This window comes from Jaculus jaculus, chromosome 12, assembly GCF_020740685.1.
Source record: "Jaculus jaculus isolate mJacJac1 chromosome 12, mJacJac1.mat.Y.cur, whole genome shotgun sequence".
Lineage (NCBI taxonomy): Eukaryota > Metazoa > Chordata > Mammalia > Rodentia > Dipodidae > Jaculus > Jaculus jaculus.
Window position 1 is genome coordinate 32,570,933 of NC_059113.1, and position 17,394 is coordinate 32,588,326.

Here is a 17,394-nt window from a genome sequence, read left to right on the forward strand (position 1 = left end):
TCTATTGCGGTACAGGACAAAACTGAAGAATGTATAGTACAGATATAATAAACATTCACTATCGATCCTGAAACTGAGAGACACGAAAAAGCCATACAAAGGGCTGGAGAGAGTGCTCAGTGGTTAAAGGTGCTTGCTCATAATGCCTGAGGGTGCAGTTCAGATTCCCCAGTACTCTCATAAAGCCAGATACACAAAGAGTTGCAAACACATGAAGTTTGTGTTCCATGGCAATAGGCCCTGATCCACCTATTCCCTTTCTCTCACACTCTCCACCCCGCCCCCACAGCAAGTAATTTTTTTTTTTTAGGAAGGGTCTTGCTCCAGGACAGGCTAATCTGGAATTCACTATGTAGTTTCAGGGTGGCGTTGAACTCACAGCAATCCTCTTAATGCTGGCTTTTGAGTGCTGGGATTAAAGGTGTGTGCCACCACACACCACTGCAAATAAATGTTTTTAATAATTTTATTTATTTATTTGTAAGAATAGACAGAGTTATAGAGAGAGAGAGCAGAATGGGCTCTCTACAGCTTCCTGCTACTGCAAAATAACTCCATATACTGGTAGGTTGGCACAGGCTCCCAAGATGGAGTCACCAAAGTCAGCAGTATGGTGACAGAGGCATAGGAAAGTGGATTCTCCACATTCCTCAAGATGCCACCTGGTCACTACCCCTCCTTGCCTAACAATGCCCAGGTCATGGTTTCCGGCCCCCTTACCTTGTTACATGGTCACTGTTCTGGGGTCACACCCTAGCTATTTTAGCATATGTGCAGCCAAAGCGAGCACCACCCCAGCTACTTTAAATATTAATGTAATGATCTTCCCTAAAGGAACATTTCTATTCAGTTTAACAAATGGGTCTTTTTCCTTTGTCACCTTCCCTAACTGAAGCCATATAAAGCCCACTACCTGCAAACTCAGGTTGGCTGTGTTCCTCTCTTGTGAGTCAGCCCCAGCACATCATGTTTTTCCTGAATAAAAGCTTTCATCTTTACCTCAGGGTGGTTTGTGTGGTCTTGGTCACTCCCAAACCTCACAGATACATATGTCACGTTTTATACTGTGGCTTTATGTGGGTCTGGAGAATCAAACCCAGGTTGTTAGGCTTTGTAGGCAAGCACCTTGATTGCTGAGCAATCTCACCAGCCCAATAAAATATTTTTTTTTTACAATTAACTTCATTTGAAGCTGGGCGTGTTGGCACATGCTTTTAATCCCAGCATTCGGGAGGCAGAGGTAGGTGGATCTCTGTGAGTTCGAGGCCACCCTGAGACTACATAGTGTATTCCAGGTCAGCCTTGGCTAGCGTGAGACCCAACCTTGAGAAAAAAGAAAACTTTATTTGAGTAAATGAGAGAGAGATACTATGGACGCACTAGAGCCTTCAGTTCCTGCACACTAACTCCAGACACATGTGTCATGTTGTGCATCTGGCTTATGTGGGTCCTGGAGAATTGAACCTAGGTCCTTTGGCTTTGCAGGCAAATGCATCCACCACTAAGCCATCTCTCCAGCACCTAATAAAATGTTTTTTAAGGCCATATAAAAATGTACATTTTGGGGGGCTTGGAGATGGCTTACTGGTTAAGATACTTCCCTGTGAAACTTAGGGATCAAGGGTTTATTCCTTAGGACCCATGTTAGACAGATGTACAAGGTAGTGCATGCTTCTTGAGTTTGTTTAGAGTGGCTGAAATTCAAGGTTTGCCCATTCTCTATCTGCCTCTTTCTATAGCTCTCAAATAATAAATAACATGAAATTGTTTTTAAAAACCTACATCTTTTTCAGCTCATTAAAATTACAACTTTGTCTGGAGGGTATTCGTGCCAGGCATGGCATAATTAGGATAGATCTCTGTTCCCATGGGCTCCTCTCAGCTTCCTGCTCCAGAATTTAGCAAGGCCAGAGGAGATAAACTATCGCTCACACTTCAGCCAAGCCACAGTTGTAACCACAGAGGAATTGGAGAGAGCACAAGAGTTCTACTTCAATACATAATCAGCACAGGGTGTAGGAGACATATGCTGAAGATACTCAACAGTTACCAAAGGAGAGATCCAGAGGCTCCTAATCTCATCACTGAAGTAGACTTAAATATCACCAACCATGGCTCAGGGAATTTTGCAAAAGAGGATGTGGAAAGACTATAAGAGTCACAGGTTGAGACTTCATGCCCAGAGACATACCTCCCCCCAAAAATAACTGGCTGCTGCTTCTACCATAACTACATATGCTCCCACATAAACTACAACTTCATGGGGTATACCTGCCACAATACAGAGGAGCATTGCCAACAGAAAAGGGGCAAGGTCAAGGGGAAAGAGGGTTCTAACACATAATGTATCCATACAAACAGCTTGTAAATAATAAACGTAAGGAAGGAAAAAATATGATTTTTCCAAGCATTTGGACACACACCTTTAATCACAGCACTTGGGAGGCTGAGTAAGAGGATTTCTGTTAGTTTGAGGCCAGGCTGAGACTACATATTTGTGATGGATAAGGGAATGTGATATATAAGGTAATGGTATAAATAAATATGACCTGTGGTATTCCGCATGTGGTACCTTGAGAAGTTATCTTTGTTATGCAGAATACAAGGCCATCTGCTTGAATGAGATAACCACTAGCCTTTATTTTCTTCTTTGCCTTTGTAACTAGGCTTGTGACTTGTCACTTAAGCTTCTTTAGCAATTTTTCCTTATAAACCTTGACCCATGTATATGGGGCCTGAACTCTTGAGTTCCCCGCTCAATGTGTAGTCCTAGCCAGAAATAAATGACTCTGTTTATTAATATCATACTTTTGTTGGACTGATAAAATCTCTGAGTAATCCCAGACCTATTACATTTGGGGGCTTGTCCGGGATGTGCCAGGCGCATTCAGCCGGATTCACTACTGCATTTTTCTTTTTTTCCAATTGGGATTAAAGCCCATGAATTTCCCAGGGAAGTACTTGGGGGCTGAAGCCCTGGGGACAGCTGATGAAGAGAATTTAAGTTTGGTCTGAGTAGGATATTGCTAAGGCCTGGCACTGGTAAATTTATGGGACCTTAATCCCTAGATGTCTTCTGTGACTGAAGAAGATAAAGAGGCTTCAGAACCTCCATCCTCTTTAAAGTGGCAGTGAGGTGCTCCAGAGGTAACTTTTATTTTTGTTGGCACACATTTTTGAGACTCTCCAATCCTTGTCTCACAGAGTCTGGATTTCTTGGGACCCTACTCTGACTACAGTTGGAGACACTAGGGAATAGAAACTGAGAAATGTCCCTCATTCCCAAGGTTATTCTCCATGCCCTGGCAGAGGAGAGTGATACTCAGGATATATCAACACTGTGGAGGACAGTCATCTGCTTTGGAAAGCCTCCGTTTGTAAGGGGGATTCAGTGAAAGGCTAGATGCAGCACTACTTCCCTAATCCCGGGTCGTGGTGAGACATCCCATGACCCCTGGTCTGCTTCAGTTCTGTGTGGCCACATGTCTCTTTCTCTTTAGTGTTTGTTTTGTCCTTTTGTGGTTAGCATTTTTGGATCCTCCTTGGAAACCAGGATCTGGAAACTCTGCCATGAGGCAGAGCACACCTAGCCCATTTGTAATTTGCCCTTACTAACTTTTCATTCTTCCAACAGTTGGTGTCTGACTTGGCCTTCTCCTTGAGGAAGTTCTGTGAATTGGCTTGGCTGTCCTTTGTTGTGGGATGCTGCCAGAGGGAATCTTCAACATTCCAACTGGAAATCAAGTCAGAGCCTGTCCTTGGGTGACCTGGACACCCTGACCACCCTGAGTAAATTGCAAAATGAAAATTGAAAATTGGAATTGAGGTATACCAGTTAAGATGGCAGCATAAGAACCATGCCAAAGCAGCCTATGGGAGGATAAGCCAAAAAAAAAAAACACAGCAAAACACACTCTTCTACTAAAAACGAAAGGTGTATAACATATTATCAATCACAGCAGAGAAGTAGGAGATACCCATAGCATCTAGAGACCACCTATATTACAGAGCCATAGTAACAAAAACAGCATGGTCCTGTCACAAAAACAGACATGATCATCAGTGTAACAGAATAGAGGACTCAGATGTTAATCCAGGTAGCTATATAGCCACCTGATCTTTTATAAAAATGCTAAATATAATCATGGGGATAAAGATAGACTGTTCAGCAAATGGTTTAGGGGAAACTGGATGTGTATCTGTGGAAGGATGAAAATAGACCTGTATGTCTCTCCATGCACAAGAATTAAGTTCAAATGGATCAAAGACCTTAATATCAGACCTGAAACTCTGAAACTGATAGAGAAAACGTAGGGGAAACCCTTCCTCATACTGGTCTTGACAAAGACTTTCTGGATATAACCATAGTTAAATATAGAAGTGCCGGGCGTGGTGGCATACACCTTTAATCCCCGCATCCGGGAGGCAGAGGTAGGAGGATTGCCATGAGTGTGAGTTCAAGGCCACACTGAGACTCCATAGTGAATTCCAGGTCAGCCTGGGCTAAAGTGAGACCCTACCTCAAAAAACCAAAATAAAATAAAATAAAAATGTTAGAAGATATTAATACTGGGTTTGTAAGAAAATTTCTAATAATGTTATGTTGCAGTCCAGTTCATGTTGCTGGTAGAAATCACCCAACCAAGAGCAGCTTCTGGAAAAAGAGATTTATTTTGGCTCACAGGCTTTAGGGGAAGCTCCACGATGACAGGGGAAAACAATGGCATGAGCAGAGGGTGGACATCACCCCCTGGCCAACATAAGGTGGACCATAGCAACAGGATGGTGTGCCAAACACTGGCAAGGGGAAACTGGCTATAAAGCCCATAAGCCTGCCCCCAACAATACACTCCCTCCACGAGGCATTAATTCCCAAATCACCATCAGCTGGGAACCTAGCATTCAGAACACCTACGTTTACGGGGGACACCTGAATCAAATCACCACATGTTCAAATCTACTTTTATATTTTTTAAAAAATATATTTCAGACAAAGCTGGAGCTCACACATAGTATAAATCTAGAACTTATGCCAGTCCTCCTACCTCAGCCTTCTGTGTGCTGGCACTAAAGCCATGTGCTACCATGCCTGGCTTTTTTTTTTCTTTTTATTTTTTAAAAATTTTTTTTATTAACAACTTCCATGATTATGAAAAAACGATCCTATGGTAATACCTTCCCTCCCCCCACTTTACCCTTTGAAACTCCATTCTCCATCATGCCCCCTCCCCCCCCCACTCAATCAGTCTCTCTTTTATTTTGATGTCATCATCTTTTCCTCCTATTATGATGGTCATGTGTAGGTAGTGTCAGGCCCTATGAGGTCCTGGATATCCAGGCCATTTTGTGTCTGGGGAGAGTATGTTATAAGGAGTTCTATCCTTCCTTTGGCTCTTACATTCTTTCTGCCACCTCTTCCACATTAGACCCTGAGCTTTGGAAGATGTGATAGAAATATTACAGTATTGAGCACTCCTGTCACTTCTTTCCAGCACCATGATGCCTTCCGAGTCATCCCAAGGTCACTGTCATCTGAAAAGAGAAGATTCTCTACCAAAAGTGAGAGTAGCATTAATATAAGGGTATGAACATTAAGAGAAGGGCTTACTGGGCACTTTGATAAGCATAGTATATACATTTAGCCAGACAGCAGCAGATGTTACACACCTAGGTCTAATGACTTCCCCTGTTTTAAGTTTTCAGTCTCAGAGCTGTATTCCCTCCCATGAGCAGACCTCCAGTCCAATTGGAGGGCAGTTGGTTTCCACCATGACAGACGTGCCACTATTGTACCCATTGGCTCATTTGGTCTGGATGGCCAAATATAAGGTTTGCAGTGTCCACTGTTGAGTTTCTTCACTGGTGGTATCTCTTTCTCCCATTGAACTGTGCACAGAATGGCTTCTCCCAGCTTTCTGTGAGCTGGTCTACAAGGAGGAGTTTTTCAGCTCAGTTCCAGAAGGATTTCTCAGTGGTCTTGCAGCCCAAGTATGTGGAGTGTTTAGCAATACTGGCTTCTTAAAAACCTTTTTAAAACAATTTTTATTTATTTATTTATGAGAGACAGAGAAAATGGATATGGGCATGCCAGGGCTTCTAGCCACTGCAAAAGAACTCTAGACTCATGTGCCACCTTGTGCATCTGGCCTTACATGGTACTGGGGCATTGAACTTTGCAGGCTAGTGCCTTAACCACTAAGCTATTTTTCCAGCCCCAAATATTTTTATTTATTTAGCTGCAAGCTGGGGAGACAGAGAATGAGAATTAGCAAGCCAGCCCCCCACCCCTGCAAAAATAAAATGTGTTTCAGGAAAGTTATAAGAACTGAAGTTCTCAAATCAAGAAGTGATAAAATCTACGTGTTTAATGTGGGTAGATAATATAAGTCAAGGCTGACCTGGAATTCACTATGTAGTCTCAGGGCGGCCTTGAACTCATGGTGATCCTTGTACCTCTGCCACCCAAGTACTGGGAGTAATGGTGTGTGCCACTATGCACGGCTTAAGTCTGGTCTATTCTTTTATAAAAAGGTTATTTCAAAAGGCCTTTTGAAGGCCGGTGTGGTGGTACACACCTTTAATCCCAGCAGTCAGGAGGCAGAGGTAGGAAGATCTCTGTGAGTTCAAGGCTACTCTGAGACTACATAGTGAATTCTAAATTAGCCTGGGCTAGAGTGGGACCCTACTTCAGAACCCCCCCCACACACACACACACAAAAAAAAAGTGTTTTTGAGGGAAAAAAAATTAAATGGTCATGTTAAAAGTCTTATGGTAACAGGCTGGGGAAATGGCTGAGTGGTTAAGGTGTTTGCCTGAGAAGCCTAAGGACCCCAATTCAACCCCCAGGACCCACGTCAGCCAGATGCATAGGGGGAACATGCATCTGGAATTCGTTTGCAGTGGCTGGAGGCCCTGGCTTGCCCATTCTCGCTTTCTCCCTCTCTGCCCCTCTCTGTTTCTCTCAAATAAATAAATAAAATATTTTTTTAAAAATTAAGGACAATGAAAGATTTTGTTGGTGGTTATGAAATGAACTGACTAAGGAAGATAAACTGTAGAGGAAAGTTTAAATGTTGGATGTTAAATGTTTGATGAAAAAGATTGTTACAGAGTGGTATGTAAGGCAGCGCGCAGTGGTGGCCCATGCCTTTCATCGTAGATTGTGAGACAAAAGCATGTAGATGAAGATATGAGTAAAGTATGCGGAGGAAGGTATGAGTGAGCTTAAACAGAAGGTTAGAGACAAGGTTGATTAAGTCTTTAAGTACTTGATCAGATTACAGACCCCTATTAGTCTAGGGCTCACATCAGCCCACCAAAGTATGGCCCTGGCTGGTAGCAGGTTGCTATGGTATTCAGGTTGTAAACTTAAAACTTTAACTCAGTGATATTAATCTGGTCATGATAAGTGGTGACTGAGCTTAGAGTACTCAACCAAGATAGCTAGGTTCCTTTATTTCTCTACTTTTTAACTAAATCTTAAAGTTAAAATTGGCTCATTAGTATTGAATTCTCTCATATGGTTATTATATCTAAAACTCTGCTTCAAAAAAAAAAAAAAATCTCGGACTGGAGAGATGGCTTAGCGGTTAAGCGTTTGCCTGTGAAGCCTAAGGACCCCGGTTCGAGGCTCGGTTCCCCAGGTCCCACGTTAGCCAGATGCACAAGGGGGCGCATGTGTCTGGAGTTCGTTTTCAGTGGCTGGAGGCCCTGGTGCGCCCATTCTCTCTCTCTCCCTCTCCCTCCCTCTCTTTCTCTCTCTCTCTCTGCCTTTCTCTCTCCGTCTGTTGCTCTCAAATAAATAAATAATAATAAACAAAATTTTTAAAAAATCTCACAGAGGAGTTATTTACTTTTTTCCGTATTTGTATTTTGTAAGGTAAATAGACCACTGTCTAGAGTGAGCTAAATTCATTAGTCAAAAGACGGATTATGTTAAGTCAGATGTCACACTTTCACACATGTTAATTAAGGCAGGTCCCCTTTTTCCCTTATCCTCTCAACTACCCTAGCCTCCTGACCCTGACCCCGGGGGCGCTCACATGAGACCTCACTGGGGTCCGGGCCTTGCTCCAGTCCATGCCAGGTGCTCAGAGACATGGAGTCTGCCTCTCTGAGTTGAGTGACAATTTCTGAACTTTTGTCTTTTTTTTTGTTTTGTTTTGGTTTGGTTTTTTGTTTTTTTTGAGGTAGGGTCTCACTCTAGCCCAGGCTGACCTGGAATTCACTATGGAGTCTCAGGGTGGCCTCGAACTCATGGCAATCCTCTACCTCTGCCTCCCGAGTGCTGGGATTAAAGGCGTGCGCCACCACACCCTGCCAATTTTCTGAACTTTTGCTGGAGTTCTTATACCCATTTTTTCCTCAGTCATCCTGACTGCTGATAGCCACCTTTTCGTTAGCTCATTTGCATATCAGATGGCAGAGGGTCTCTGGTCCGTCTCTGGCCTTGGCCCCTGGTTGCCATATGATCTTGTCACTGCTGAGTGAGTGCCCCATTTTTACTTCTAACTATTTCTCCTGACAACCACATTTGCAGACACTGAATGGTATTTATCTCTCATATGCTTGGAAACTATTTACTTCATGGGGAGCAGTAACAGAAAATTCTAAACAAAGTTATGTTGTGATTTAAGATGTAATTCCTCCAACAATCAGCCTTAATACTTTAGATTTAACTTATGTCATTACTGAGTAAGTTTACCAAAGCCCCACAGGCTGATTATAGAGTTAGGTAAGGTTTCAGTAGTTATAGATGGTGTCACAAAATTTTGTGTATGTTTGGAATTCACTATAGTTCTATAAAACTGACTTGGAGGAGTTTGAAAATATTTATTTTGGGGGGGTTGTTTTGAGGTAGGGTCTCGCTGTAGCCCAGGCTGACCTGGAATTCACTACGAAGTCTCAGGGTGGCCTTGAATTCATGGTGATCCTCCTACCTCTGCCTCCTGAGTGCTGGGATTAAAGGCATGCTCCACCATGCCCAGCTTGAAAATATTTCTTTTTGGCTCAGCAATTAAAGGTGTTTGTTTGCAAAGCCAGATGCACATAGCGGAGCATGCATTTGGAGATTGTTTGGGGTGGCACGCAGCCCTGGCATGCCTATTCCCTCTCTTTTAAACTCACAGTATTCCTCCTACCTCTGCCTCCCAAATGCTGGGATTAAAGGAATGAACCACCATGCCCAGCCCATTCCCTCTCTTTTCTATGAGACTTATCTCCTTTTTCATTAGATCATAGCAATTTAGTCCAGTTCCTCTATTCTTTGGGTATGTTAGGTATAGCTGAATTAATTTCAGAAACTGACTTATAGATTAAGTGGTTATATTATTTACCTTTTGAAAATGCTAAATCGCCTCATAAAGAAAATATGTGTATGTAAGAAAATATTAAATAAAGGTATCCCAATTCTGATGAATTTTTTAAATTAAAAATTTTTCATGTCTTCAAATTTAAAGCCAAAAATGTTACACATAATATAGATTTCTATAGAATTCTGTTAGAGATCTTTTGTTCATAGTTTACTCTTGGTAGACTCATGTGCCTTAAATATGTGAACTCTACTTTTTTTAAAATTATTTTTTGTTCATTTTTATTTATTTAAGAGTGACAGAGAGGGCTGGAGAGATGGCTTAGTGGTTAAGCGCTTGCCTGTGAAGCCTAAGGACCCCGGTTCGAGGCTCGGTTCCCCAGGTCCCACATTAGCCAGATGCACAAGGGGGCGCACGCATCTGGAGTTCGTTTGCAGAGGCTGGAAGCCCTGGCGTGCCCATTCTCTCTCTCTCCCTCTATCTGTCTTTCTCTCTGTGTCTGTTGCTCTCAAATAAATAAATAAAAAATTTTAAAAAAATATTAAAAAAAAAGAGTGACAGAGAGAGAGAGGAAGAGGCAGATAGAGAGAGAGAGAGAGAGAGAGAGAGAGAATGGGCTCCCCAGGGCCTTCAGTCACTGCAAATGAACTCCAGATGCATGTGCCCCCTTGTGCATCTGGCTAATGTGGGTCCTGGGGAATCGAGCCTTGAAGCAGGGTCCTTAGGCTTCACAGGCAAGTGCTTAACTGCTAAGCCATCTCTCTAGCCCATGAACTCTACTTTTGTTAATAGAGTTTTCCAGATATGAGAGTATTGTAATTTGGTTTATCTAAAGTCCATGATGTTTGGCTATCAATAAGCAAAACTATTCAGCTGAACCAATCATCAGTAATAGAATATAAAAGAAAATGAAAACTTTTAGATCTTAGGTTTCATTTGCTTAATGTTATTTTTGGCCAGTCAGCTCATTGAAAAACCTTGAAAATTATCTAAAGTTTTTCTTAATGTGTTTTTATTTTCCTCTTGAAAAAAGTTAAAGGCTAGGGTAATTTTCATTTATTTAATTTTATTTTGAAGTGGGGGGTATCACTGTAGCCCAGGCTAACATGGAACTAACTCTATAGTTGCAGGTTGGTCTCGAAATCATAATGATCCTATCTCTGCTCCCAAAGTGCCACCATGCCTGGCTAAAACTCTGTAATTTTAAGATGGTTCTTGTCTTGCTCATGCTGGTTTTGCTGGGTGACTATCACTGAGGTTATAATCTAAGTCTTATAAAAAGTGACTTCTTGTGATTTTGTTCTTAGGAAATCTGAGGAAGCTCCTCAGGTCTTAGGAAAATCCACTGTATACAAATAATAGTAATATATTTGTCTAAGCTTTATAGTCTAAAATTAAGCTAGTTCAGCTCAACAATGACCATGTTTGTCTTTATTCTTAAACTATGTATAATCAGTCACAGTAAAGGTTTTACTTAAGTAATTGTCTCATTTCTAGAATCTCAAGTTCATTGCTTATAGATTCACTGACATTTAAGACATGTTTCCTGCTCTAGAAAAAGAATCTTAAACTCTGCTGTTCTGCTTCCAGTTTTGGTAGTGGTTCGTACCTGCACAGATATACAGACTAGCCAAAGTTGTTTTCAAACACAGATGCCAAATTTTTATACTGTCTTGTCTTTTCCTGACACACAATTTCTAGGTTAAATCAATTGGCTTAAAGTTATTGATAAAATCATTGGTAAAATACTGTTTTCCAGGTTACTAAAATATTCTGCCTATACTTATATGCCGGGCTCCCCTGGCAGGTGGTGCTGAGGAAGGACCAGGCCTGCTGGTTCCTCCCAGGGGGTTGAGGAAGAGGGTGGGTGTCAACAGCCAGGAACAAACCACCGGGCCAGGAGTCTTGTCAAAGCAGGAACTCACGTTATTGTAGCAGGCAGGTGCTTATATAGCTTTGAGAACGAGGGTAGGGATTTTAGGATGGGGTGAGATGTAAGGGCCAATAGCATACCACGACTTTTGAAATGATTGGTTCTAAGTGCACACAAGAGAACTTCAACTTCCTAGGCAGAAGTAGCAGGCCTGAGGCCATTAGGCGTCCTGCTGAGTCATAGCTGGACAGAGACAGGTCTCCAAACTTTAGCTGGGCTCAGGAAGTTCCACCAGGCCTCACATCCGGGCCTCTCAAGGCCCAACACTTATAAATGACAGATACTTAAAAGATAGAATGTGTATGCTTTCTATGTCCCAGGTATAGCTTACACTGTCACCTGACAACTAAACTTAAATATTAATCAGAATGATTTTAAACTATTGTGTCATTCTCTAACCAGATCTACATTGCTAACCAGGTATGTTCTGCACCCTTTTAACTAATCTGTTTTGCTAATCAGATATGTACAGTCTCTTTGAGAGATTAATAACCATATGTAGAAGCCAAAATCAATTGGAAACATTGGAGTTAAAAGGATAACCAATATTTTGGTTTCTGCTCCCAGGTCAGAAGGCCACAGGAGATGATGTGACACTTAGTAACTTCTAGCCTCTGGTAAGTTACCTGTCTTCTTTTTTTTTTTGGTTTTTCGAGGTGGGGTCTCACTCTGGTCCAGGCTGACCTGGAATTAACTCTGTCATCTCAGGGTGGCCTCGAACTCATGGCAATCCTCCTACCTCTGCCTCCCGAGTGCTGGGATTAAAGGCATGCGCCACCATGCCCGGCAGTTACCTGTCTTCTTGATCAGAGAAGATGTGGAGACCCAGAGATAAATTCCAAATCAGTGCATCTGCAATAGGAGAGTCACACTGGAGAAAAATCAGTCCTCCAGGCTTCCCAAAGCAGGGAAGGCCACTTGATCAGCATGGCCTTGTCTTATCCTAATGGATGACAATGCTGTGAGTCATAGAATTTCTCATGTGCTGTGGACAGGCAAAGCCAGGACCACTGGTCTGAGGGAAAACAGGGCCTTGGGAGGTGGACAAGGACTCGGCGAAGTGACAAACAGACACACACACAAGGCTGATATATCTGAGTGTATTTTACTGAAGTAGAGCATCAAGTTATATACAATTCTGGCTGCATAAGCTTAGCCTTTGTTTATTTAAGCAGTACACTTTCTATGAATAGCCTGTTTCAGGAGAGGCACAAATACATAAAGATTACCATCACAAATTTAATAGTTAATATCTCACCAAAATCAGTGTTAGGAAGTCAGTGGTTACAAATGATGTTTGGTTTTTAGCCTGCTTCAAGCATCAAGTATTTTTAACAAAAGTTCTAACAGGGCGACTTCATAACTCTGATATATTTTCTTCCTTGATCCATGCCATAAAAATGTAAACAAGAGCCGGGCGTGGTGGCGCACGCCTTTAATCCCAGCACTTGGGAGGCAGAGGTAGGAGGATCGCCGTGAGTTCGAGGCCACCCTGAGACTCCATAGTGAATTCCAGGTCAGCCTGGCCTAGAGTGAGACCCTACCTCGAAAAACCAAAAAAAAAAAAAAAAAAAGTAAACAAGCATGAAGGTGGCCTCAACCTAGCAAGTCTGTTCACAAAAGTTAAAGATTACCAAGAAACACGCTTCCCACCATTGTTTACTAGCATATCTCCATTCCTATACACTCCTGGATAAGGTGATGGTTCATCGATTCATTCTGGTCCTCAGAATTTTGACTATGGCTTGAAACAACAGCGGGGTCTCTGGAGGAAGTGTCACACCATCAGGTGACTCAAGTTTATGGAAACTTGTTCCATATCTAATTTTTACTAAGTTGTGAAAGAACATCACGCTGCTGTCATGTGTCAGGAACAGAACAGTAGTAATGAAGAAAACAGCTATTAGAGAGCAGCAAAAGGCACTACAAGCTTAGAGAATGCACGTCCTTCCAGGAGGCTTTCTTCCTTGACGCTTTCACCTTGGCCTGGTGAACAGGTCATGCAGACTCCACTGGAGTTGGCATGCCACTCATGGGTTTCTAAAAGTCTCTACAGTGCCATTATTGACCTCCAAAATATATAGTTAATTCTGGCAGCCTGTATGGTCTTAATCACCCAATAAGAAAAATATAACTATAATATAAACAAATATTCAGACTAGTAAGCTCACCTGTCTGATGCTGGCTTACAATACTAAACTCTTAACATTAACTCATTCCTTCTGCCTCTGCCTGCCCCTGATTATTCAGCCAGGGCTATCTTTAGATTTAAAAAAAATTCCAAACCTTGCCCTCACTGGTTATGTTTACCTGATAGTTATTGATTTGCATTAGTCCAATCTTTCTTTGATATGTCTTATTAGAGGAGGAATATCACTAAGGACAGATCTCAGGCCTCCCCCCCCCCATCCTGACATGTAAAGGCATTTCAGAGTTCTAGCTGTTTGTACTTGCTGGCGTGGGTGGTGCTGGTTGTTCAAAGGTGTCTCTGCTCAGATTTATAGAGGTAAACAAGATTTGCCTACCATTGATGGTGCTCCCTTAACATTTGTAACACAAAGGGACCCACATACCCTCAGGGAATTGAACCTATAAGGACTATAGATTCATCACACCAGAGTCAAGAAGACACTGTCTTCAGCTGATTGTAGCAGCTAACAGGTCACCAGGAACTCAGAGGGTCCCCTCCAAGTCAAGCTCCGGAGGACACCTGCCCCTGACAAAGAGACTACAGCCCTGCTTTAGTCACCCTGGAAGCTGACTACGCATGGCAGAAGCTTGAGAAATTCAATGTGAGACTTCAAAAACAAATTTTTTTGTTGTTGTTGTAAATCGTATAGACTGTACACGCTGTCATGTCCTGCTTCTGTAAACCAGCTGCCCATTTACTTGTATGAAAATTTGTTTTCTTGGTCACCCGGGCTCACAACTCTGATTACTGCCATTTCTGCACTCATAATTCTGGTACTTTTAGGATTTATTGTATGCCTCTGCATTTTAAATGGTCTAATCAAGTTTATCCAACAGAGAATTTTCTCAGTAAAATTAATGACTATTAGATCCCAATAGCAGCTGGCTCCTATGGGAGAGTCAAAGGTTTGACTTGGTGTGCCAACTCAGTGGGGGAATGTGATGGATAAGGGAATGTGATGGACAAGGAAATGTTATAAGGAAACGTTACCTGTGGTACGCAGGGTGTAGTACCTTGCAAAAGTTATCTTTGGTATGCAGACTACCAGGCCATCTGCTTGAATGAGATAACTGCTAACTGTTTTTTTCCTCCTCCTCCTCTTCCTTCTTCTTTGCCCTTGTAACTAGACTTGTGAGTATTGTCATGTAGGCTTGTTTAGCAATTTGTACTTATAAACCCTGACCAGATGTAACTGGGGGGCTGCACTCAAGTTTCTGGCAAAAAGTGTAGTCCTGGGGCTGGAGAGATGGCTTAGCAGTTAAGCACTTGCCTGTGAAGCCGAAGGACCCTGGTTCGAGGCTCGGTTCCCCAGGTCCCACGTTAGCCAGATGCACAAGGGGGCGCACGCATCTGGAGTTCGTTTGCAGAGGCTGGAAGCCCTGGCACGCCCATTCTCTCTCTCTCTCCCTCTATCTGTCTTTCTCTCTGTGTCTGTTGCTCTCAAATAAATAAATAAATAATTTTAAAAAAAAAAAAGTGTAGTCCTGGCCTCTAGTAAACACCTCTATTTACTAGTAATCACATTCGTGTCTGACTGGTGAATCTCTAACTGAGCCCAGGCCTATTACATAGTGAGTTTCAGGTCAGCCTGGGCTAGAGAGAGACCCTACCTGGAAAAACCAAACTTACAGACATGCACACATATATATAAACATAATTTTATGGACTAGAGGGATGACACAACCGTTAAGGCAATTGCCTGCAAAGCCCAAACACCTGGGTTTGATTCCTTAGTGCCCACATAAGCACAAAATGGCATATTTATGTGGAGTTCATTTACACTGGCTAGAGGAACTGGCCTACCCAAACACGTTCTAGCTCTCTGTGTGTCTCTTGGCTTGCAAAAAAATTATTTTTTAAAGCATTGAAAATTTGCTGGGCGTGGTGGCGCATGCCTTTAATTCCAGCACTCCGGAGACAGCAGTGGGAGGATTGCCATGAGTTAGAAACTACATAGTGAATTCCAGGTCAGCTTGAGCTAGAGTGAGACCCTGACTTAAAAAAAAAAAAAAAATTGAAAAATAGCTGAGAGTGCTGGCATATGCCTTTAATCCCAGCACTTGGTAGGCAGAGGTGGGAGGATCACAAGTTCGAGGCCACCCTGAGACTACCTAGGGAATTCCAGATCAGTCTGAGCTAGAGTGAGACCCTACCTCACCACCATCGCCAACAAAAAAAAAAAAAAAAAGAAAAGAAAGAAAAAAGAATTTCAGTTAAGGCACTTGCTTGGGAGGCCTAAAGACCTGGGTTCAATTCCCCAGTACCCACATAAACACACTTAGTGGCACATGTGTTTGGAGATCCTTTACAGTGACTAGGGGCCCTGAAGCATCCCCTCTCGCCCTCTGTCTCTCTTTCTATCTCTCAACCATCTCTCCCTCTTTTTCTTTCTCAAATAAGTAAATACTTTTTTTTTTTTTTTTTTTTTAAAAGCAATGAATTGTCCTCGGAAATGTTGAATGTAAAGAGTGTGCTTGGGTTGGAGGGATGGCTTAGCCGTTAAGGAATTTACCTGCAAAGCCAAAGGACCCACATTAGCCAGATGCACAAGGTGGCACATGTGTTTGGAGTTTGTTTGCAGTGGCTGCAAGCCATGGTGCGCGCGATCTCTCTCTCTCTCTCAAATAAATAAATAAAGTTTAAAAAAAAGAAAAGAGTATGCTTATTATGATTCGTGAATAGTAACTGAGTATGTGTTCGGGATCAGCAGTGTCCACTGGTCCCGCCCCTAAATCCCTTCCTTTAACATATGGATTTTTGCTCGTTTACTAGGCCAGGCTGTCCAGGAAATCATTCTATAGTCCAAGATGAGCCTAGAACTCCTACTGATCCTTCTACCTCTGTTAAACCACACCTGGGCCTTTACCCTGTCATAATGAAATCAGTTGTCAACTTGATCAGATTAGGAATCCAGTCAACCCATCCTGGGTGGGTCTGTGAAAGCATTTCCAGGAGGATTAAGTGTGGAAGTCCTTCCTCGGGAGTGGGCGGTCCTGGCGCTGGAGGCCTGTATATAAAGGAGGTCCCACAGCAGCTGAGCCGCAGAGGCAGAGGTGGCAGCAGCAGCAGCATTATCAGCATCAGCATTATCAGTATCATCAGCATCACTGTCACCGTCTTCATCCTTTGGGGCTGTGCGCGTCCAGGAGGTGGAGGAAGAGCCGGAGCTGGTCCACAACGATCCGAAGGACCGCGCCATGGATGACCTCTGGCGTGAAGCCATCAAAGCCCCAGCGAGGGAGGAGGAGGAAGAGGCCGCCAAGCTGCGGGAGCTGCACGAGGAGGCCTGGAAGCAGAGGACGCCGAGCCCGGGGTCTGCGCAGGAGAAGACGCAGGCCGATGCCCGCTCCGTGCACGTGGGCAACGTGGACTACGGCGCCACGGCGCAGGCGCTGGAAGCCCACTTCCACGCGTGCGGCTCCGTCCTCCGCAGGTTTGTCCCTGGACGGGTCCCTGTTCCGAGGAAGACAAATCAAGGTGGTTCCCAAACGAACCAACATTCCGGGTATAAGCAGCACAGACCGCGGTTTTCCGCGTGCCCGCTTCCGTGCCCACTTCGGTGCCCGGCGCACCCACTACAGCCCTTCCCCATCTCCATTCTACAGTGCTGTGAACCGCAGGCCCCAAGGTCGAGTGTACAGGGGCCGGGCCAGAGGGAGATCATCGTGGTATTTCCCTTACTGGCAGTAAGTCTGTGTTAGGAGAAGAGAGGAAAAAAGAAGAAAGAAGAAAATAGAAAAAAAAATAAACATAAGGAACAAGCTGGGGTAGTGGCACACGCCCTCAATCTCAGCACCTGGGAGGAAGAGGCTGGAAGATCACCGCATGTTCAAATCCACCCAGAGACTACATAGTGAATTTCAGGTCAGGTTGGACCAGAGTGAGACTTGCATGCCTTTACTCAGGAGGCCCAGAAGGATCTCTGTGATTGTGTCCAGCCTGAGATCATATGGTACTT

At 43.3% G+C, this 17,394-nt stretch overlaps 1 pseudogene; it reads left to right on the forward strand.

Moving 5' to 3' along the window:
* The first annotated feature begins 12,191 nt into the window (after window positions 1-12,191).
* Window positions 12,192-17,126, forward strand: LOC123453563 (annotated as a pseudogene).
* Window positions 17,127-17,394: the final 268 nt, after the last annotated feature.